The following is a 25,198-nucleotide window of genomic DNA, read 5'->3' on the forward strand; positions in this document are numbered from 1 at the left end:
CCAGTGAAATAGCTTTTCTGTCAGGGCAAGAGGCAATTGCTCTTCCATGTGCCAGTCAGCATCAGCAGCCATTTGTATATTTGTTTAGCATCAACTAGTTTTGGCAATTAACACTTTGCACTACTGTTTAGTTACAGAGAAGTGACTGTGGTTTCACTCCCAGCACTAGGCACTGGCAACAGGCAAAATTCAGCCTGCAGCACAGTCTGGGATGTTCCTGGCATCGAGACCACTGTGGGTTTTTCCCCCCGTGGTTTAGCTTTGCCGCATAATTGCCAGCTACCGTGCAGATTGCTTGGTAGCCTATGGAAAAACCTAGGCAACGGAGCAGGAGGGCCCCCTCCGATTGCCTTTTTTTTTTATAAATAAAAGTAAGAAAAAAAAATAATTACCACGGTGTGACCATCTCCATTTATGCAGTGGGGTGTGGAAGAAGAGGAGAGAATGTCCCACTACTGAGAATAGCTTTTAAGTATATACCAGGCATTCATTAGCTTTGTTTACCCAGGAAAATGGCCATGTAAGTTAGCAGTAGTGTAATTGGATGGTTAATACAAATATATTCTTTAGTTCAAAGGTTCAACAAAAAGGAGGGGGGAAAATAATCGTTCATACTGAGAGGTTATTTATTTTTCCAGCAAAATAGAAAACCTGACAAGAGGTTATTTTAATTTTTCTGACTATTTACTACTTATTTGTAAGCTTTTACGTAAGCACAGGCCAACTTTTACCCAAACTGTGCCTGTCTAAAACAAGTCAATTTTATAAACATCAAAAAAGTTGTCCTTATAAACAGAGCTTGATTTTAAGAAATAAGGAAGTCAAACATGCTTGCATTTTCTCCATTTTTCTGACACCAACTTAAAGGAAATAATTTCCAGTTAAATTTCCAGCTTGCTGGAAACCAGGTGACTGTGAAGCCCTCTGCTAAGGCAACAGGTGATGCTCAGAAGTTAGGAGATTGAGCAGAGATGTTGCCACCCTCTGTTGATGTCACTGGAAGAGGAGCTTCCGCAGGTAGCAGCGACCCCTCTCTGCCCAGCACACCTCATTGCCGACTCTGTCAGGCCACCACCCTAAAGAGCTCCAACACTGCTGACTGCATCATAGGATTCTCCTTCCCACCCACCAACATCCAACCTGCACACTGGCACCACAGGCCACCCTGGAGTCATACCCAGTGGCTATTTCAGACCTCCCACCACACGCACTTAGATTAAACTCACACAGTGAGTTAGCTAGGAACCTAATATAAGGGCCCTGGAATCTTCTCAGCTTTACTTGTCTTTGGTTGTCCCCAGTTTGAAAGCATAAATTTAGTTCCTCTAGAAACAGATCACGATTTATGCCTCAATCTCAGCAGAGACTGTTCAAGCAGCCCATTATAACTCTGCCAGCATGCGTTGGTCCCCTCTTGCAGTCCCTTCACCACTTCCAAGACAAAAAAAACCCCACAGTTGTGTAAATAACAATTTACATTCAGCTGTCAACGAGAAGGCAAATATATACCCCTTAGTGACAAGATGTTGCCTCTTTCACCAACACCTCACCTACAGTTCTTTCTCGCATTCTTTATATAAAGCAAGCAATAATAAGCATCCTGCAAACAGCTAAAAAACATATTAGGTCTGCAGTCAGAGTAGATGCTGAGTGTTCAGTTCAAATAAGAGTAAAGACACCCAGTCACCACAATTCAGGTTTTTCTATTAAAATATCATCCTAATGCGTCTCCAGGATTCCAAATTATATGAAATTAGAAAATTTAATTCTACATTATTCAAATGTAGAAATTAGAAATGATTACTGGAGCAGAGCAAATATCAAGTCTAGAACACACAGGAAGACTTAGGCTTTTCTGGCCTCGCTAATTGCAGACAAAAGCCTAAACAGCAACAAGAAAAATATTTAAAACTTAGGAACACAGTTCTGCCTATTAGCAGAAATAGTACTTTAACAGCTTATAATTATTGAACATTTCAGTTTAAGAAGTCTGATAAAAATATAACCCTAAGTACTACCCAAGGTGCTTTTTATTTAAAAACAAACAAACACACACCAAAAAAAAGAAAAAAAAGAAGAAAAAAAACAAACCTCATGGTTTTCTTTAGTAGCTTTCATAATTTTTTACTGTACTTTAAGTTTTAATTTGTGAAAGGTCAGTTCCTGAGCAGGACAGAATTTCAGCTATCATTAAACTTATCAGGGCTCCAGGTACATGTTCAAGTGGGTGAGCTGTGACCTTACTGGGAAGCTCAAGACCACTGCGTTACAGCGTTTTTTGGCAAGGAGATGCAGAGTAAATTACTTACTTTTAGGGTTTCTTGTTAGCAGCATTACTGTCTGCACAAGAATGCAGGACGTTTTTCTAAGACAGGGCAGTTTTAAGAAAACAAACTCCTCTCTATCTGGTTTCAGTCTCTCCAAAAAATCTCACAAAGGTCCAATGGTATTGCTCAGTATAACCTAAACCTCAGCAAGGTCCTTTCTTAGGATTTTTAAATGAAGATACAGAATTTCAACCTTATTTTAAAGCAAGTCAGCAACCTGCCAGCACAATGGGTCACTGACTTTTCAAAACCCTTTCTCCCTGAAATAAGGGAGAACATAAGAGATGACAGAAGGGTTTGCAGGGTCAAGCAGCTTCTAAGCAAAACACCAAATAAGATTAGACAGGAAGAGATTCGGCAGCTCTGTAATTTATAGCCATTAAAATGCAAGATATTATCTAGAGCTTTATTCGCCAGGAGGAGATGATCAGGAGAGGAAAATCATCACCTCTGCCCTAGTCAAACAGGTTGAGATAAAGAGTTAGCTGAAACTTTCCAGTAGAAAATTTAGTTTTGGCAAAGATTCCCTTTCCTCTCTCCCTACCTCAAAACAAACAAGTAAAACCATCGTACAGGCGAAGTTTCTGAAATTCCTCCAAGAATCAGTTGAAATATTTCATTAGAGATGAGAAATAATTTTTTTTACAGTAGAGATCTACACTTTGCCTTCATTCTGTGACGTAGGATGTACAAAGCACAGTAGCTTCTATAACGCACCGGGGCACTATGATACACCTTGTATAATTAAAATGCTTTGGTTTTTGAGTATTTTCAAAGAAACTTTTTTCCATGAAAAAAATTCTCCCATTTCAGTTATTCTAAAAATTTTAAGCAGCTTTTATCCTGGCTGGATTCCTGATGTCCCACATGCCCAACACCTACAAATAAGTTAGCACATTTCATATTTACTCTAGCTTGCTAATTAAATAAATCTTTCTTGCATCTGAATGCACAAAGACAGCAATAGTCCTTTCTGGGCTTTGCAGCAGGGAGGCAGCATAATCCACTAAACCCGACCATGATTTGAAGCAACAACATGCTTAGACCCCAGACCAGACTCCAAAAAACATCTTTCAGTGAATGTTTACATAGCCTACAAGTGCTGTATTTCCATATTTTGGTTATTTGGACAGTGCTTGGACTCCACACTCCAGGCTTATCCTAGGCCCTGTGCAGGCAAAGAGATAAGGACAGTACTCACAACTCAACTTTCATTTAAAAATTAAGAGGCAATAATCCTTGGCCAGCAGTAGGTAATGGCAGTGAGCTGTCTACACAGAATGTTATTTTTCATGTTGCTTTGCAAAGGAACAGGCAGGAAGGGCATTGGCATTATCGTCCTGACATTAGAGGAACGAACGAGGAACCCGGAGCTGAAGGAATTAGTCTAAATGGGAAGTCGCTTGCGTGATCAGGAAGAGCCAGGACACTCTCTCAGTGTTCAGTCCATATTCTCAGATTGTTTCACTACCAGTACAATCTACTCGGACTAAAAATAAAAGTACATTTTTATTTCCACCAACAAAAAAGATGATTAATCTTGGGTGAACAGTTTCAACATCTATGATAATTTCTACATCAAAGAATATATTTCAGAGCAGAAACTTTTCCCATCAAATAGGATGCTCTGATTCAAGTGGGAATTAGTACTTGGAAAACCCTTATATCGTACTGCTCAGGAGGCTCAGACAGCCTTGAACTCTGGGCCACAAACTTGAGATGGGGGAGTGCAGAAAACAGTAGAACATTGTCCCGTATTTGAAACAAGTTAAAGCTTTGAGAAATACTCTAGTCACAGGAAAAAAAACCCTCTTCTATTTTATCATCACATCGATATTTTTTTTAACTGACCATACTGTAGAAGGTGTTGTCTACTGACATTTGACAGAACAGAAGAGATAATTTTATGGGCAAAGGAAAAGGGCCAGTAAATAGCTTCCCTATTCCTTTGCAGACAATATCTTTCTGTCACTCAGCAAGCCATTTTCCATTATCACTACCACAGTAATGTAGAACCTTTTTTACTCTTCACAAAGAATATTCATCATTTATAGATAACCTCTCAGTTGTTTCTATTCATCTCCTACTAACAAGATTCCCTCCAAATCTCGATTTATCTTGGGATTCATGAAACTTTCATGCCATTTTCTCTTGTCCAGAAAGACATCTGTTAACTTCCTGCACCAAAATGACAGAGACTGAGGAAAGTTCCTCCTGAAATAAGTTTCCCCAGTTCTTCAGCTCTGGCCTTTAAACTGTGAGGTTCTTCACTTGTGATGCATTTCACAGCATCAACTACTTTGGTTCAAATATCTGTTTCCTAGGAAAAGGAATATTGAGCTAGAGGACCATTTTCTTCCTACTATGGGAACGCCCTCAAAAGACCTCTTTATTCAGACCCTCCTTCTGTTAATGGAACCACTTTTAATTGCACTCTCCTTTTCCTGCCTTCCCTTAGAGCTCCCTTCTCCCAGGTTTCCCTCGCTTTTGGGTAAAAATTTAAAAGGTTTTCCTCAAAACACCTTCATATCACAGAAGCCCTGTTCTTTTCTGCTATTGTCTTATTCCAAGTAGAGGACTGGCAGTCTGGACTTATTTCCACCCCTGCGACTGACATCATACGGTACTTAAGTGGTGATGAACTAGAAAAATTTAAATCTTCTAGCCTGATATGGAAAGTTAATACATTCTTAATACTATCCTCTGTACAGAAGTAGAGTAAAAAAAACTGCCACTCTGTGCCAGGTGCCATTGGGAACTGAAAGCAGCCCTTCCCTAGCTTTGCCTTATGGTATTGTAAAGGTGTTTACACAGTGGTCATAGCAAAGCTCATTAGACAAGTCATTAGGTGAACCGTTAGGTAAAACACTTACGTTGAAAATTTGTCCTTCCTTTGTTGCATTGATCTTGCCAAAGAACTTTTACATTTCATCTTGTAAAAAAACCCATGTAGGCTGTTTTATATTTCCCAGAGACCCTCTGCATGAGGAAGTTAATTTTCAACATCTTTTTGCAAACAAAGGAGGCTCTTAACCTTTTAGCAGTCACATGTAACAAACTAGAGTGTTTTGTTGAGTACCAGACTCCCGGTAGCAGGCAACACACGCTTAAAGCAGACACAGCATCATACCTCCTGGTATACAATTTACACTCCCAGCAAACCTCGTTTGAGAAAATAAGAGAGCAGGAGTTTGAATTACCACCATCCGCTGTTTAAGAATTCTTGATGGATCTTACTTCTGTGACCATCTGCCTTTTGAAACCATCTATGTTTCTGGCCTTCAAAACACATTTTATGCAGCACGTAATTACGCTGCTGATGCTGCCATCAAAGTTATTTGCATTCAGACCTTCTGCATTATTTCATTTGGCCTTAAAGTTCTCGTACTGACCGAGAATATAATTCACAGATCTCTTTCCCGAATGACAATATTTAATTCCAAGCCCATCCCCTGTGCACATACAGTTAGGGCAATATTCTTCCCTGCGTTCATTACTTTCCTTTCACTAACATAGAATTATTTTACCACTTTCTTGTTCAGAAACTCAAAATGATGAAATCCTTCTGCAACAGTTTTAATTTTGTCTCTTTTTGTATCAAGTCTCAACTCTCTCCTTTCACTCACCCCTTTTCCATATTGTTATGAACATAAAGCTTCCCCCAGTGCACAAATTATTTTTTTAAACCATCTTTCACAACACATCACTTACATGAACATCAGCTATTTCTCAGTTCCTGGCTGAAACTAACCAAAAGCTTTTTTAGGAAGCTATATACCACAGTATCTATATCATTTCGCTTCACACATTCATTGGCTCATCTAAAATTTAAGACCTGTAACTTCTCCATGAAAGAACACTTTAAATCAGCAGACATACATTTTGATAACAAGTAGCAGCTCTTTTCCACTGGTTTGTGTTTTTAACGCTACAATCAGTAGTTCAATAATTTTGCATTTTCTTTCTTTTAGAAATCTTGATCATGCATCCCTGATATAGCCACTTGCAACTCACCCTCTTTTTAGAACTTTATCGGCACCCTTTTGGGAAGGGAAGGGTAGGCCTTCTTCTACTTCCCTCTTCCAGTAAAAGCAGCCTGTTCTTTCCAGTTCCAGTAAGAACACTCTGTTCTTTATCAAATAATAAAAACCTGTGTGGGAGAGAAAAAAACAACACAAATAAGGGTAGGACACAATAAATTAAAAGCAGCTAAGGACGCATGCCATAGAAAAGAAAAGCAACACAGGTTTAAATGATGTCCTTATACTTTCATGCTGACTTTTGACAAGCTTTATGTAGAAATTTACTGTTTTGGTTTGGGTTTCTGATGGATTTTCTTGGGCTAGTTCTGGCTCTGATTCTTGACCAGGAAACAGCCATTTGCACTGTTCCAGAAAGGGCTGGAGGGCCCCATGCTGTTTCCAGAAAAAAAAAAAAAAAAAGAAAAAGAAAAAAGAGAAGATAAACATATCATCGTGTCCTTGTAGCACTCATAACAAAGATAAGGAGTTTTAAACAGAGTCAACCTCTAACCCCTGGCAGGGAAAGCTTCCATCTCAGCTCCAGCAGGAAGACTGAGCACCGCTACTGTAACAGAGAAAGATCCTAATACCCTTAGACCTGTTATTAGCACACATATACATCCAAATATGTTATCGCTGGTTACGTTCAGTTTCTTTTTCTCTCATTTCATAAGCTTTTTTCCAATGCTTGGCTAAACTTGCAAAATGACAACGAAACTATTTGAAAAGCAACGAAAACTGTTAGCCAAGGTTGATCGGTGGTGTTGGCATCAGGAGCTGGTTCACCCATTGACAAGATCTGGAATTCACTCAAACAGAACCAGGATGTTACGGTGAGCTAGAGGAGGTGACACCTCTTACTAACACAAACCAATCCCACCACAGCTCCTAAGGATGACATTGTAGCATATGGGGAAAAAATACACAAAACTAGGAAGTTGTTTCCTAGGTACATTTCTTACAAACTATCCACCAGATGCAAATATATTTTTTTTTTTAGCTAAGCACATTAATCCTCAAAACAAACAAAGCTAAAGTTATAAGATCTGTATTAGCTATAGGGGTAAGACTGAAGTCATTGCTCAGTTGTAATTAACTGGATGACAATTATGAATGGGACAAATCCAGAACCTGAGGTCTGACCCTGGTCACTGCTGTCTTCTTGCCTATCTTCCATCCACACCACTCCTTTAAAAGCACTAGTTCTGTTACCCTATGATAACCTGAATGCACACATAGCATAAGGGCTTTGAGGTAATCTTCCTCTTACAGGCTGATAATTAGAGTGCTAGTAAGTCATGGCAGGAGAGTGAGTATGTGAAAGAGAAATTTGTTTGGGTTTTTTTTTGGGGGGTGGGGGGATAGGGCACGGGTGGTGAAGGGAGGTGGTGTTTTTCCCAACAGGGGTAGCTTACAGGTTTTTAGGTGGCAAAAATACAGCTGTTTGACTCCAGCAGTAGACACAAGTCTGGATTAAAATTAAGATCACTGAAGACATTTGTAAACATCGCTGTATTTAGATTAGTGCAAGTATATCTAAATATCCTTTCTCTTCAGAACAAGAAAGATGGATTAGCTAGCTCTATGAGCATAGCTATATGAAAGAGAAAGGCAAGGAAGCGAAGGGAAATCTTTGGCTTTTGCTGTGCCTTCACTCCTGGAGGGCTCCATAGCTCACAGAACAGTAACTGAAGTGAGTGGTACAGGCTTCTGGCTCTCTGATCACCAGAGAAAAAGATGAACACTTGAGAGAAACAAATTATATAAGCAATAAGAGCGCACGTAAAGTGATTTGGGAAAGGGCAGCTTTCTCTCTCGTCATTGCTGATGAAAACTGGCACTTGGCAGCTAGATGCTCTAGGCACTGCCTGGCAGATTTCAGAGAGCTGCGCCTTTGAAGGAACTGCAAACCTGTACTGAGTGACAACAATAATCAGGCAGAAGAGAGCATATATTACACCTTATCAAATCAGAGTGTGCTAATGGTTCCAGAGAGAGCCTCTAAAATAAAAAATATCCAGAGCATTAAAGGTAAACAGTTCAAAAAGAATTAATGATAGTCATTAAAATGACTTGTAGCACACAGAGTCATTTGCTGTAGACACAGGCCACAATGAAACATTTAAGACAAAACTTAAAATTCAGGAAAAGATACGGATATGTCAAGTATCTAAGGATCTCTGATAGAATATTTCTGGTCTTAGGTGCAGCAACAGAAGCGCTACTGACAGGGGACATTCACCAGACCCTGCTTTTTCATCAGAGACCCACATATGTGCACACCTCAAAGCATCCATCAGAAGACAGCACTGAGCTGAGAGCAGCTGAGCTCAGCACCTCTTCATATTTTGGAGTGCCTTCAAGGCAATGAGGTGGGCCCAGCCAAGCAGTATAAATCAAGGGTTTCTATTTCTGACAAACTCCAAACGGCTAATTTCAGAAACAGTTATTTAGTTCTTAGCAAAGAACAAGTACCTGGCCCTTGCAAACGCTCTAGGAAGCCAGAAGATACATTTATGTCAGAGATAAGGAAGAACACTGCTACGGCGACCACACACCTATTGTTTCAATGATGGCTTCTTTTTCAATTCCCAGATATCTTGGAAATTCAACTTCAGATAGAATAGAATCATAGAATAGTTTGGGTTGGAAGGGACCTTTAAAGGTCATCTAGTCCAACCCCGCCACCATAAGCAGGGACATCTTCAACCAGATCAGGTTGCTCAGAGCCTCGTCCAACCTGAGTGAATGTTTCCAGAGATGGGGCACATACCAACTCTCTGGGAAACATATGCCAGTGTTTCACCACACTCATTGTAAAAAATTTCTTCCTTATATCTATTTTAAATCTACCCTCTTTTAGTTTAAAACCATTACCCCTTGTCCTATCACTACTGGCCCTACTAAAGCCTGTCCCCATCTTTCCTGTAAGCCTCCTTTAAGTGCTAAAAGGCTACAATAAGGTCTCCCCAGATGCTTCTCTTCTCCAGGCTGAACAAACCCAACTCTCTCAGCCTGTCCTCTCAGGAGAAGTGCTCCAGCCCTCTGAGCATCTTTGTGGCCCTCCTCTGGACCCACTCCAACAGGTCCATGTCATTCCTGTTCTGAGGACTCCAGAGCTGGATGCTGCAACTCCAGGTGTGGTCTCACCAGAGCAGAAGGGCAGAAACACCTCCCTCAACCTGCTAGTCACACTGCTTTTCGCGCAGGCCAGAATACAGTTGGGCCTCTGGGCTGCAAGTGCACATTTTCAAGTCATGTCCAGCTTTTCACTCACCGGTACCCCCAATTCCTTCTTGGCAGGATTGCTCTCAATCCCTTCATCCCCCAACCTGTATTGACAGTTTTGCAAACTGTCAATTTTCAGTTTGCTGAACTGAAAGTTCAGCAATTTCCTTTCTTCCTTTTTACAGCCATTGTAATAAATGCTTTGTATTCAAATATACATTAAAATGGTTTATTTTTCTTATCTTGAAACCATCTCTTCAAACAGTCACTTTGCAAAATCACAATCTCAGAAAATCTGCCTTTAAATTGGGAGCCAAGAAGCAATGGCAATACTCATCAGCACATTTCCAATTCAGTGGAGAGGCAACAGGAACATACTGTATTATCATTGCGGTTTCTTATTCTCTTATACTATAGTCTCAGCAGATTTATTCTATGTAACTCTCTTAGAAACAATCTTTCAATATAAGTGCTATTGTACAAAGGTGTTTGAAGGTAAGAGAGAGATGACGGAAAGTAGAGGTGTTTAGTCAAAGGAACATTAATTTGAAAATAATCACATTCTCTCCCATAATGATAGGTTGGCTTACATGCAGAGGCAGTTATGTGCAGGCAACACCCCAAACTTCTGTGCATTTATCAGCCAAGTTAAGCAGCCATATTCCTAATGAAAAAAGTGTGCTTATTCATGCTCTAAGAGCAAGCCAACTGTCCTGTCTCATGGTAGAGCACATCATGCCCTGTGGTTAAGCAGCAAAAAGATTCCTGCGTTCATGATTTCCACTGCTTAGATTCAAAAACACATGAGGAGAAACAAACACCACCAAGGGCCAGACTAATCCCCTTAAAGAAGAAAATCCACTGAGATCAGCAGCTAAGCTAAGCAATTCCCTCCTATACCCACTGCTGCAGAAAGATTTTTGAACCTGCTGTGAATGGAGGGCAGTTCGAGTGGGGGTGTCAGGGATTTACCCTTTTCATCTGTGCACCCAGTATGCATCAGAGGAGCATAACAGTGATGCAGGTGAGAGCTGCTGCACAAATTTGTCCAGTAAAGCCTGACCACCCTGGGTTGTTGCTCACCATCATACACTGTTGTGGCCTCATCCATGGGAATTGTTGGTCTGGGTCAGCCCCAGTTCAAATCAGCTCTTGCTTGGTTCGCTCCAGTGCTTCTGTTTTAGGGCTGCTGGCAGAGGGAGCAAGGCCAGCAAATGCAAGTGGATGGACACCTTCCCTGGTCTGAGCCTTTCTCTAATCTAAAGAGTTGATCAAGGCATCTTGCTCATTGCCACAAACTCAGCAGCTTCTCACCACTTAACTCACTTCCTTGCACACACCAGGATCACCACGCTAGGGCAGTAGCTTTGGGATTCCACCTGCACAGATGGAGAATATGGAGAATTAATTCTTCCCTTCCCCATGAGTTTCTTGCTACAAATACCAACTCTTTGGAATAATAAAAAAAAAAAAAAAAAGGTCAGACTGCAGCTGACGGTACAGGCCTATCAGTCCTGATTTCTCAGACCGAATTAAAACAAGAGATAAGGGGAGGGTTTTTCAGTCAAGCTTTTTCTTGCTGTTTTGTAATCCTTAACACTAATGTCTAGCTGTGCTGTAGATAGTCAGGACTCCCACAGCTTTTATTGGGTCTGATATTGCAAAATCTATGTATTACTTAGATCAGAAGATACAGGATCATAAAAGTCAACTTTATTGGAGAACGGAACACAAACATTTAGAGGTGTTTTGGGAAGAACAGCTTTTCAACATGACATAAACTAACAAGAAAAGTGAAATCAGTTACTATTTGTTTGTGCACTTTCCATTCTTCTATGACATGGGAGCTTTCCCATCTGTACTGTTTGCCTTTCTATTACCATACCAATGCTCTGAAAATTTCTTCATATCCAAGTGCAGAAAGAGTGGTCTTCTTGGCCCAGAGGTCCCCAAATATCTCTGCAGGTTCATGGTCCTTCTCACATAGACATGAACTCTCTGGTTCCAAGTTAGTGTTTGATTTCTCTGTGCCTGATAAAACACTTGTGATGCACAGCTCACTTCTACAACTGCATAGAAGAAACAGATCAAATGCACACGTGGTCTCACAAAGATTCACCTTGGTTTTTAATACCCTTTCAACTCCCTTGGTCCCTGCCATACTTTAAACAATCACATTGAAAAAAAAAGGGATGGAGAGACATGGCACATTAATACAGTTTCTATAATGCTCCTATTGATGTTCCTGTGTTCTACTCCAGTCTGGATTTCATTGTCAGTTTGCAGCTATTTTGCCACTTTCTTTACCCCTATTGCCTCCAAACTTTGCTGCAGAGAGTGACTTTTCTCTTCCTTACTTCACCTAATCATCCAGCCCCACCTTGTCCCAATAGCTTTTCTGTTTCTCAAGTAAGAAAATACTGTGCTTATCCAGCCTCACCACAGATTCCTGCAGTTTCAGTGAACACCACTGGTGCAGAGCAGTGACAGCTTTCCCCTTTGAGCCAGCCAGATTTTCAGTCCCTGTTCCCCCTTAACACTCAACACAAAGATGTGATTAAAGCTACTTGCAAGCAGTACCAGAAAAAGCAATACTTTTCTCAGTACTCTGTGCTGAGAGCACACCAGTTTTCTCCTGTAGAAATGGACTCTTGTGCTCTCTGCACCACAACACTTAACTACTTTCTAACATCTACAGATCAACTAGTCAGGTACCTACACAGTCTCAATTTCCACCCAAACACATGATCAGTTATTCACCAGTGAACACACTTAAAGAGAAAACAGTATAGCTTGAGTTCTGTTTAAAACCATGCCATTTAACTCTCAATTTAGCAAGCATTAGATTCAAATCGCTTTCCAATTGTTAGCTCTTCTTATAGAGCTTTCAAGGCTCTCACATTATCCAAAGTTCAGATGAACAAGTCCGCAACTGAATTACCGCCTGCACAGATCCCAGCATAGTCCCATCTCACATTTGACCTCTAGGTTTATGTTAAACTTATAAAATAGCTTTTTAAGACCGAAAAAAATGATTTTAAAGTGTAACTGCCTGTTGTGCCAAGTGCTGCCTACTGAATAAAATAAGTTACTTGTACTAAACAGTATTCTGAAGATGCATTTATAAATAAACATGAAAATATCAAAGCTATACTTAGATGTGTAGTTGCAAAACTTGTTCCTAAAGGTTATTAGCTTGTTGTTGACTTTTTGCTACTATTTACAAAATGCACAATGCACCAGCAGCATTAAGACTGCATAGTCCTAGATCTTAATGTTTAATGCATCATTATAAATTATGCAGTTATTTATGAACTGGATGTGATCTTTATCAACAAAAACTGTTAGAAATTGATTTTTAAAATATTTCAGATGGGTCTGTATTGAATTTAATGACCGAAATTTGTTGGGGGATGGCACAGGGGCAGACAAGTTATAAAGACAGCTCCTAGCACTGGCCTAGACTCAGTATTGTTGCAAAGACGTCTTTGCTTCCTGGCTTTTATATAAGGTCTTCTTTGCCTTGTTGTATCTCTTGGAGCCTCCGCTCTCCTGTCCCTTCTCTCTGCCTTCAATCGTGCATTTATCTGCCTTTTAAACAAATGTCCTTGAAAATTTCCCCACAGATTGACTCTAGACACTGGGCTTCCCTGGTAGTAGTATCTAAGCCCAGCCTGGGAAGCTACTGTCACTGTACACTGATTCTGGTCAGTTTTCCAACAACATTGACATTGAATTAACTTGTCCTTGATCACATTTCTCATTTCCCTGAAAGTTTTGGAGCTTAGAATTGTAAAGTACTAAAATAAAGCAAGGCAATAGAAAATGTGGTGCTGCAAGCAGAAGGAGAATGGATTCGCATTAGAAGAAATTAGCAACTAATAATTAATTCCAATTTGCAAAGCTATTCAGGAAGATGCACTATAATAAATACCACCTCTTCTATCTAGAGAGCACAGAGACAAAAGACCGGCTAATGAAATCTTCAGCCACTATTGGGTAATGTTTAGTATTAACATGTTAAATATGTTATTGTGATCAAAGTCACAATAGGCTTGCAATACTCACCATTCCAAAGTCATTCATTACAACCTCTATCAGACATGTTTTCACTTACGTTAGCATTCCAGTGCATTAAACCTCTTCTGAAACCTCTTCTTAGCTAACGTCAAAGTTAAAGCTCTGCAAATGACTGTCAAGACAGTTTTCCTAATCACGCACAACACTTTGGCCACTCAAAAGGTTAGGTTCAGACAATGCAACAAAGATATATCACCTGGAACATATGACTGGGAGTCTTCTAGACTAGCCTTAACACCCTTTAGGAAATTTACACCAATTGAAAACCATTTATTTCATGTTTACATGAAACAATGCAGTAAATGGTTAGAAAATAGCTGCCATAAACTCCAGGTAGTTTCACACTGTTAGTGGCAGAGCCATTTAGTCCATGCAATGCATCAACCAGAAGCAACTATAATGCTTCCAGTACCAAACATACCTCTCTTAGAACTAGATTAAGCCCCCTGTGTGTTTCTCCATACTTTCAACCCTGGAAACTCCAGTGAAAGTAGGGATATGCTTTATAAGCGAGACATGGAGTCTTCAGTACAGAGGCACCTACCTTAATATCAGATCTTAGCAGAGATAAAGCACTGTGGTTTTTTACATTGATGTAGTCAGCTGAGATCCATCTTATTTGAGCTAAATAGAGATCAGTTATTAGGAATGGCTATTTAACTTCACTTAAGACATTGTTACATGGGGCTTAATTACTGAAATGAGAGGGACACAAATTCACAGTGTATTTGCTACTCCTTGGCTGATCTGTTGTGCATGGAAAAGGCAGGGTAGAATTCATTTCACCCTAAAAGTTAGGCAGTTTGTCTAACCTTGCCATATAGGTTCCTTTAACCACCTATAAAACACACCTCCAAAATCAGGTTACCTTTTAGACATTTACAGTGCTAGAGTTCAGGTGGGCTTCACCTCACCTAAGCATCAGGCTGCTTACAATACTTCCAAAGCTTCACCACAGGCAGCACTGGATCAAACTAAAACCCTTCTATGAGTATAAGGAAGCTTTGTATTTAAGACAATATACCCACCATTGTATTTAAGACAATATACCTAATATTAAAACAAATACACCACCACCACCCCCCATCTGTTATTTTTTTCTTTTAGTTTGAATAATAAAAACAGGCTGTTCAAGTTCCACGTTTCATCCTGTTTCTTAGTTTGGCCTTCCCAAGCACAAATACAATGGCTAGAAACAGTGTAATAACTTTCAGCAACATTTAAAAGCGTGTTTCGGTGAGTATTAGGCAGTTTAAAAGCTGGAAGCACAGCCTGTTTAAAACAGATATTTTCACTTTTCCCCAGAAAAGCTTTCCAAATTACAATAAGTATAAAACAAATAGGCACTACAGAAGTGTAACAGATCCTAAAGGAACAGTTATAACAACCTGCAGAATTTGTAGATAGTATAATCTTATTCTGTAACTTTTCCTAAAACCACTAAGAAGAATTGAGGGAATAATTATATCCCAGAGATTTTCAGAGTTAGCAGCAGACTGTTAAATTTTACATGACAGCAGGAACCTGTTATAAATTAACATATTTCACCAACTCCTACTGGTCTTTTCTGTAAGAACAGGTAAGCTTATAAGTAACTGATTTTTCAGCTTTTCTAAAGAGACCAAAAACATGTTTATCATGGCTAAGTACAACATTGTTTCTATTTACCTGTGTTCGACTTTCTGGTACTATATGCCATCCCATTACACAATCCATACAATTACATTTTGATCTAGCTTCATGTTCTGAAGCATGTTTTGTGAACACTACTGCAGAAGTATTAGCTCACACAGACCAGCAAGTAGCCTCTGATACACAGTAAGACATTACATGATGAATCAATTAAGGCATTGAGGCATGAGGCTATTACCAAGGAGAGAAATTAAGATGCAGGGCAAGGGAGACAAAGATGTATCGTATGATCAGATTTGAAGAGATGTAAAGCTAATGAAGCAGAGACAAAGAAGAAAGCTAGAATGCTTTCAGTACTATGGTGTTGATTAAATATTGTACTGAACATAAGAGCAATTTGGTGCTTTTCTTTTTCTGGGATGGCATTCCCATCACAATTAAGCTGAAAAGATAAATGCTCCAACGCTTCACAGATGCTAGGTGTTGCTCACCCAGAGAATTCCTCTGACTAGTGAAAGCAAAGCTCAACTTCAAGCCCTGATCCCATGAGAGGCACCATAGGGTTCAACAGTCTTCAATGCTCTTGGCATTGGCAGAGCCTCAGTAATGCCAGTGGGATCCTAGGAGAAAACAGAGATTCCCAGACAGGAACAGCTATGCGCTTCCAACAGGGAAGGTATCTTCTGACACAGCCCAATCTAAATATTTGACTCAATCTGCTATTAAATCTACAAAGAAGTGATGCATTAAGTTTTCAGTTTGGCTTTGGTTAGGAGATCAATCCCGTGCAATCCCAAAATAATTTCTAATATGAGTTGAGAACAACTGCTGAAGTGTTATGCCACTCAGAAGTAGAAAGATGAGCCAATTCCAGCCAAGCAGATGCCTACTCTGTTCTCTATGGATTATTTTATTACCTTCATTAAAGAAACACTTCCCACTAGTGAATTACATGATGAAATTAACATCTGTTATGTGTAAAGGAAGGAGAGGTGTTCTCCCCTCTTCTTCTTGGAACACTCCCCCCACCCCCTACAAAAAAAACCCCTAATCTTAACTCTGTCCTGATAGAAACTTAAGAGCAAGGACAGGTATAAACACAACCTCCAGTGCCATCAAAAGTGTCCCTGTTAAGGACACTCTACTCTAAAAAGCATCTTTCATAACATATGCTGGATATAGAGTGACACCAAAAAATCCTTCAGCCAGGAAGAAAGAAACAATGCTAGGAACAGCATGAGGCAACCCACCCTTAAATGAGCAGGAGCTCACATAGGCTTTAGATCAGCAAGCTTCAGAGAAGAAAATTTGAATTCCATTATCTTTAATGTTCTGTTTCTATTTTAATCTATACCTAAGCTGCCGAACCTGTTTGGCAGACAGACAACCTCAACTCAGAGGTTTTTGTATCTCCTGTCCTTTAAGGACATTACTTGGCTTGATTTCAAGCATTCCACTTTCAGTGGAAAGGTCAGAGCATCTAGTGACATAATTACTGCAGGTATGTAGAGATCTACACACTTCACTGGCAAAGTTTCAGTGAAGTGAAGTAGACATAATAGCAATTACACACCTAGTAAGTCTACAACTAGGCTTTGCAAACTATGTATCTCTAAGTCCAGCCATTGGTAGTATCAGCAAATACTGACAGCTCAGACAACATCTGCATGCTGCATACCTTTAACCTTCACTCACTGATCATTCTTAGTTCACGTACCAAGCTGAGGAATCCATGATCTGAAAACTAACAGTTTAAACAGTCATTTTTCAAGAACTGTTTGGAGGAAAGTGTTTGATCTGAATGACCAAGTAATTCAGTACAACATCCCCCATAACATCTCAAGAATTTGAAAATCAAGTACTGACAGCTGTTGGGATGCTTCAACAACCACTGAGGCTCTACCATTTGTTTAGACCATCCCAAGACTTGATGCTCTGACCATAAACCAGCTCCGGTGCTGCACCTTAGAGAGAAGCTTGGGAAGATGACACATCAGTACCATTTCAGTTTGCTCTCACTACATCAGTTTCTATATAATACAGGGGAAGACAGTGTATGCAGTGGGTATCACACAGCTCAAAGCTTCCGGCAGAAACTGCTCACCTGTGCTCTTTGCTCAGGGGAAATCCTCCCCAACACACACATATCACAAGCCCTGTCAGAAGAAAACAGGCAGAAGTTGACCTGTTGCGATAGGTACACAATCAAATTCCAGGTACAAGGCTTTAAGACTTAAGAAGCAGAAATAAAGAGGCTTTTAACTGAAACAGAAGTAACAAATCTAAATACTTAAAAGGTGGGTGTCAGGAGGATGGGGCCAGGATCTTTTCAGTGGCGCCCAGCGACAGGACAAGAGGTAACGGGCACAAACTTGAGCATAGGAAGTTCCACCTAAACATGAGGAGGAACTTCTTTACCCTGAGGGTGGCAGAGCACTGGAACAGGCTGCCCAGAGAGGTGGTGGAGTCTCCGTCTCTGGAGACATTCAAAACCCTCCTGGACACGTTCCTGTGCAACCTGCTCTAAGATGACCCTGCTCTGGCAGGAGGGTTGGACTAGATGATCTCCAGAGGTCCCTTCCAATCCTACGATTCTATGATTTCAGTTGAAAAGGACCTACAAAGATCATCTAGTCCTGACCAATTCTGGGTCAACCAAAAGTTAAAGCACAATACCAAGGGCATTGTCGATTAAACACTGACGGGCTTGGGGCATCAACCACCTCTTTAAGGAAGCCTGTTCTAGTGTACCATAGGTCTGCTTTTATTCTTCAGCTGTAATAATTTTTATACCAGCATTTTTCAGTGGGCTCATATTTCCTACAGAAGCACAAACAACTAATGCTTATTCAGCCCGATTTGGCTCTTCCTAGTGAAGTTTCTTCAGCTTCAGGGTAAAGCAGAGCTGTACTGACTCTGAGCTGGTCCTTTTTGACCTTCCTCCAAAGGGTGTCTGAGCAGGTAAACGTACCAGCTTTCATAGTGATATAGAGCGCTTGCAAAGCACAGGTTTCTGATCACCCAAAGCCTCCAATTTGATGTCCCTCATTTCTGCAAGCCCTGCCCTGCTGCTCCATATATTTCTGTCAATTCACACAGATAACTGAAATGCTACTGTCTTGAGGCACACGCACCTGAACAAAATTAACAGTGGCAGCAAGCAAATAGTGGATGAGCAGCAGTTTACAGTCAATGAACCAGCAAATTGCTGTCTGTTGAGAAGGTGCTTTCCTTTCCCCATGATGGATACCACGGCTTCATTAGGAAGCCACACGCTCCAGCTTTGTTTCACAGCCCACAGATGTTCTGCTTGAACTCTAATTAGCTCCCATCAATCTGCAGTTCAAACAGCTGTGGTAAATAGGATTGCTGCTCAAGTTAACAGGCTTCTGCTGGCTACTGAACTCTCCTCAGAAGGCTCCCCCTCCCTTGTTAAATGCTTAATGGTTCCCAGCATTGTTTTCCCTTGTTAAGATCTTAGAGGAATAACAATTCAGAAGATTTGGAGTTCATTGCACAGCAAATGCATATAGTAGAACCTCAAAGAGTTCACCAAAACAGAACTGACACTTTCTAGTGAGGTCTGAGTCCATGTTTTACACCTTCACAGTTAATCTTCTCAGAGCAGTTCCCCACGATAAATTTGTAGGCATCTAACATAACATTAGCTTGCAATAGATGACAAGTAATGAGAGAAACACACTGACTTCTACCTGCAGTGTGATGTTTGGGCCCTCCTCTTCCTGATGTGACAAGAGGAGGAACCAAGCGTGCAGATCGCTATCACACAGTGGCCTGAACACAGAGATACAGCTAGAAAAATATCACAAGTTGTCCACTTGAGATCACTGTAAGCAGCACAAGGCTGGTGCGCCATTTACCCTACCTGGTTGCTGTAAAAAATCCAATCCAGAAGAGGGGTTTACACTTAAGCCATCTCATCAGGGTCTCCCACAAGCAGATGATGCTGCCTGCTCTTACCACCTCTGCTACTGGTGCTTCTCAGCAAGACACACACAAGCAAAGAACTTCACAACAGTGCTCCCGTTAAACATGGGGGCGGACAAATCCTGGGCAGTCTCTCATCTGTCCATGCATTTGTTCTGTGGCACATATCAAAGCTTCATCGATAGTGGTCTCCAGGCTTCTGCTGTGTTGCCTGCAGCGTGCTGCACACTTTTGTCCAAATTTCCTGTGTCTGAAAGCAATAATAGAAGGCCTGCAAGACCTTTACTGGACAACCAGTAAAACCAATAATGCAGAGAGAATGTAATCCAGCTGGTCATGGATGCTTCCTTTGGTTTGGTAGGTCAGGAGGCTTTGTTTCCTTTAATGTTTCCTTTCTTGGCAATTCTAAAGTCATTGGAAGTAGTTTAGAGAGCTGTAGAAATAATGCATGAAATTTCAGCTCATCCCTGGAGATGTTATAGCATGCTTTTCTGTAGCAATACTAACATACCAAATGTAAGCCAACAACTGTCAGCTTTAGTTTCAGTGAAACTGTGCAGGGTTTAGAAAATCAGGGTTGCAGACCCTGATCTGCAACCAGAGCTTATGTAAGAGTCAGGCACATTTACTCACTTGAAGATAATGTTTAATTAATCCCACAAATCAGAGGTAATTTTGAGAAGTACCTATTTCCAAACCAGCCAATGCATCTTATAAACACAGAGAATGTAATGTTCTTTACCATCTTCACCATTTTTCTCTGGCAGAGGCGATAGAGGGGGCTGCTCAGGGAAAGAAGAGCTGTCAGCATTGTACAAACACAAAAGATAAACCCTGCTCAGAAAAGAACACGCTATACTTGACAAAAGGCAAAGACAAAACAACAAGGTAACTATTCAAAGAGCAGAACTTAAACACATGAAGTGAGCTCATTTGTTAGACAAGTAATTACTAGACCAATCAGAGTATTTCATGAATTGAACTGCCCTGTGAATATACAATTTTCTTCTAAATTATAAGGTCTGTAGTGAGGACATGTTTGCCTAGCCCTTTCCCACCTATTGAGCAGTGTTGATACTTTACAAATGAATAAGTAATAGTGATGAAGCCGTGTTATTTCCTGCTCTCATTAGGATAGCAAAAGCAGTGGAAATAAAGAGCTTTTTATTCTGCCTCCCCACCCCTCAATCCCAAACTCCTGCCATCTACTTGGCTGTCACTCTAGAGGAGGCTGTAGGCATTTCTACCAGAAGGAAAAAAAAAAAAAAAAAAAAAAGAAAAATCCATAGGAGACATAATCAACCCTAAAAGAGTAATTAAACGACTTGGAGTTCGATTGTACAGTTGCTTCTCACTGATTAGATGTGTTTGGAAAAGAGCTAAATTAGATGGGACTAATTTAGTTTATTAAAGAATACAACCATTCCTGAGTGAAATGCTAGTTTACATCTATGATTGCTCAGAGCACTCAGAAAAGCACATATATGCCTTAATACCCATAGATTATGTTTGCTAGTGATTGCTATAATGGATGTGGGAAAATAGGCACTAACCTACATTCTTATAGTGGAATCAATAATGATGCACAACATTACCATAATGATATTGCACCAAATAAGTGAAACCTTCACGGTTCCTATGTGAATTTACATGCTCCGTAGCACCTACAGCTTATAGCATAGAAAAGGTTAATCATTTACTTCAGGTAGAGTGCACAGGAACAAAAGCTTTATTTCCTAAGAATATAGTTTGCGTAGGCTCTGCGCTTCCATTTGGTTGCCTTTTCAAGCATCTTGAAATGCTTAAAATTGAAGTGAATTAGGACATCGTGTTTTGATAAGACCAAAATGTTTTGTTGAAATACCATTTAATTTTTTTTAAAAATAAAAGGTCATATTGGAAAACGCGAACTTTCCAAACTGGAATCTCACCAAACACATGTTTCTCTGTGCTTCTTCCCCCCTCATCCCCCCCCCACCCCCCAGAATGGCATTTGGCAACACAAATGCATTCTCTCCAAGAGCTTCCAGATAGCTTACACTTCAAGGATTTTTTTCCAATGCCACCAGGTGAATGGTTTTCTAGTAAGATCCAGCTGCCAGCACAGCCACAGGCTTGGTGGGGGGGCGGTGGTAACTCCACAGTTCCAGTAGCTTTGCAGCCAGCCAGCAGTCATTTGCAGGAATAAAGTTAAACTTTGGAAATTCTTGGGGTCTTACTTTGTTTCCCCCAGGATCCATAAGACAGGAATTTTAGCAGCATAGGAATATTTTTCAGAAATCAGCCTGAACGTCTTCCAGTAGCTTCTCTGCAGACCCAGAAGCCCGAGATCAATGAAACACTCAGACACTTTGCCAAGCAACAGCTTTGGAAAACATAGCCTTAAGTGAAATCTCTGAACTGTAAAAACATGTCAAAAAGCATAGAAAGAATTTTGCTTGTAAACATTTTAATCATACCATAGAAATCTACTCAAGAATATATTCATTGGAGTCTGACTTCAACTAATATACAAGCTCAGTTCTGTGCATTGCTACCCCCACAAGTCTGACACAGCCCATTAGCCACCTAATACATTAGAAACACACTTTTCTTGTATCCAGCTAGAGCTGCAATGTGGTTCTGCTAGCAATAAGCTTGCTGTGTGTTCACTTTTAAACATACCAGAAGATTGAGCATTGAGAGAAGATTAAACATACCTGAGCAGAGTGGTAATTTTACTACAGCTTCTCAATAACAGGACTACTAAAATTAAATGCCCTTACCAGAAATTCTTGCTACACTCACATGAAGGCAGCAAGTAATTTCTATACTCCTACCATTCATTTCATATCACCTCATCTTCCTGGTCACAATTTCTATTAAGCAGCATGGCCTTGGGAGGCACAGCAAGCCCCCAGTAAATACCTTATTGCGAGACATAACCTCTGTGGGGTTTTGAACCAGTATGTTCCTCAGAGGTAACCCTCATGATTTTCAAGAATTTGTTTTTCTGAGGATTGTGCCAGCCCTTTGCTGTCAGAACAGGCCCTCAATAAAATACAAGCAGCATTTCAATACTCTAAAGAAACCTCTAGTCTCTGTACAAGCGTCAGGAAAAACCACTCATTAACATCTTCATCCCAGCCTTCAAAAGGCCAGATGTACAAAGACATTTTAATCCTTTTAGTGGGACACTTGCCTACAAAGTAAACACTTTCAGGTATCTCAAGTTTTGGAATGTCTTTGCATCTCACAAGGTGACAGCATCAGGCAGGAAGATTCATATTCCTACACCGTTAGTGACAAGCATGATCAAAAGCTCACAAAAACGAACTTGTAAGAGTCATTCTAACTCACGTTATCAGGTCTTCCAATTCCATTCAACTTTGACTTATAAAGAACATTGCTAAAATTTCTCCATCTAGAAGCCCATGTTCTCTGGTCGGACCATATGCTAGTAGAAAAAAAAAAAAAATCTACCTTGGAATTAATGATGTCCTTATCACCATAGTTTGAATTCCAAAGGAATTTTGTTGCTAAGGGTACAGGTACATTGATAGGGATTTTCATAGGAAAATTTGCGGTTTTCAGCTGCATAAACACAAAATCTCACCTTTTAAATCATTGAGTTTTCCTAGAAAGTTGGTTGAATCATTCCTATCAAAAAGCTATGCCTTATTCTCAGTCTGATAAACATCTGTAAAGTGTAAGTTACAGAGATCCAGAGCTGGTAAACAGAAAGACAAACTGTTTATTTTCACCTTCTTTTCTTTTTTACACACTAAAAAATGCCACTTCAGGGAAGAAATACTGAACAGAAGTATTAGTAAGTTGGCTTTTTTGTTGTTGTTGGGTTTTTTTGTGGTTTTTTTTGGTTGGTTGGTTTTTTACATAAAAGGTCACTTCAAATAGAGACTAGCCTAAGTGTCTTCTGCAGCTTGCAGCTGAAGGAGCACTGGAGCAATCCCTGGCTGTTTTCACTAGATGCATAGAAAAGCAGCATTAAACTATGAGCATGCAAACTGCTGATAAAATGGATTAACTTGTAAAAGGCTCATTTCTGCAAAATCGTGTTGCTTGCTGTTGAACTCTTTGTGTGTCTGCCAAGTCTAGTCTCACCTTCAGACCAAACATTTCAACTTTTTCCTCCCTGCAGCAAAGAGGAAGGGGACACAATAGTTTGGGCTTTATGTTATTCAGTCTTCTATCTATTACTGAGCCAATCACAAGTTTATTCCTTGTCTTTTTACTGCAGCCTCAAAGCGCATCACAGCTACTAAAAATACACTATTTTGCAAAAACAGCCACAGAATTGATGGAGTGGTTACAAGTTGCAGGAACAAGAAACTGAATCCAGATGTCTTAGATCAGTATACCCAGTATTTTGCTTCCAAGAACACCTCAATTTTCCGTTCCATATCTGTTCTCTTCTTACCTTGGTAAAACTACAATCTTGCCATCTTCTCTAAAGCTAGCTTATGTGAGAGAAGGATGGGCTCCAGAGGATTGGGCATCTGTTTTACCAACTCTGGAAGGACTACAGCTAGTCTTTACAGCAATATTAGGACACAGCTGCTGTAAGGTTAGAGTCCAGAAGAGTAATAGGGTTGAGGCAACACAAATATTTTGTCATAACATGGACTCAACAGCTCCACATCTAGCAAGCACTGTACAGCACCTTTATCACATCAACCAGAAATGCAGCATGGGCTGATGGCTCTGAGCAATGGGATGAAGCAAAACACATTTCATCTGCTTCCCTAAAAAGCTACAGGAGGATTATAAATTGAAACTTACCAGCTTCAAAATCACCTAGAAAATCCCACACATCACATGCCTTCTGGAGACTACTGGTGGAATTCAGAACTTGAGCTCACTTGAGGCCCTCACTTGAGGGTGAGGAAAACTCATAGAGCTTTCACTCTGAGCATATCCACTTCAGAGCTCCAATGCCAGCACTGAAACCCAATTTAATCCTCACATTACCTACTCTCATCCATTATGAGACCTTTAGTGTTCTGCAGGTGTCCCAGTTCGGGGTGGAGCATGGCCAACTCTCTGCTCAGTGACAGGCCCGGGCTCACGCTCGTTGCCATGGCAACCAGGGTCAGCTGACCCAGGTGTTTAACCTTGGGGGGTCACACCTATGGGGGGGGCGGGGACAGGTCAGGTGACCCAAACTGACCAATCGGGTGTTCCGTCCTATCCGCCATGCTCAGTATAAAAGCTGAGGGAGCAGAGGCCCAGCTCCTTTCCAGTCGCTCGGGTGGTTCTGCAGTGGCTGCGGTCTGAGGAGGACCCTGTCTGTCCATCTGCCTTTGATCCCACTCAGTGTGTTCCAGTTCCCATCTGTCACCGAGTCCAGTCTGCAACTTCTCCAGTGCCTGCCGGTGACATCTCCCTGGGAACTCGATATGGTTTTGTGTACGTTTGTATATATTGTATCTATTTGATTATTTCCTTTTATTATTAGTATTTCATTAGTTTAGGGTTTTTTCTCTAAACTCAAAAATCTCTTCATCTCTCTTCTTACTCTCCTTGGAGCAAGAGGTAGGGGAGAGCATTTGTCATATTGTCATTGGCCAACCTGGCCTAAAACTGCAACAGCAGGTTATCCAGTCTTGTTTGAAAAAAAACTTACTTTCTCTACCATTGCAAGCTCATGACCCACAATAGGAACATTCCCTTGGATCACGCTTACGATTACACAAACATTTCATAGCTATTCCCAGTTTTGATGTTGGGAAAAAAAAAAAACCAAACACAAACCAAAAAAACCACCACAACTTAGCAAAGAGATCCATTAGCATTCTCTTCCTGCCAAACCTCATTGAGAAGGACTAATCTAGTGTTGCTTCATCTGTTTCTGATCCATGTTACCCACCTCTAGCCCATCATACAGTTCAATGTAGAAGGCTGTGCCAGGGAGCAAATAGATTTGCAACCGTAGAAGACTGCATAACTCCTAGGAGAAACACC

Source organism: Larus michahellis, chromosome 6, assembly GCF_964199755.1.
Source record: "Larus michahellis chromosome 6, bLarMic1.1, whole genome shotgun sequence".
Lineage (NCBI taxonomy): Eukaryota > Metazoa > Chordata > Aves > Charadriiformes > Laridae > Larus > Larus michahellis.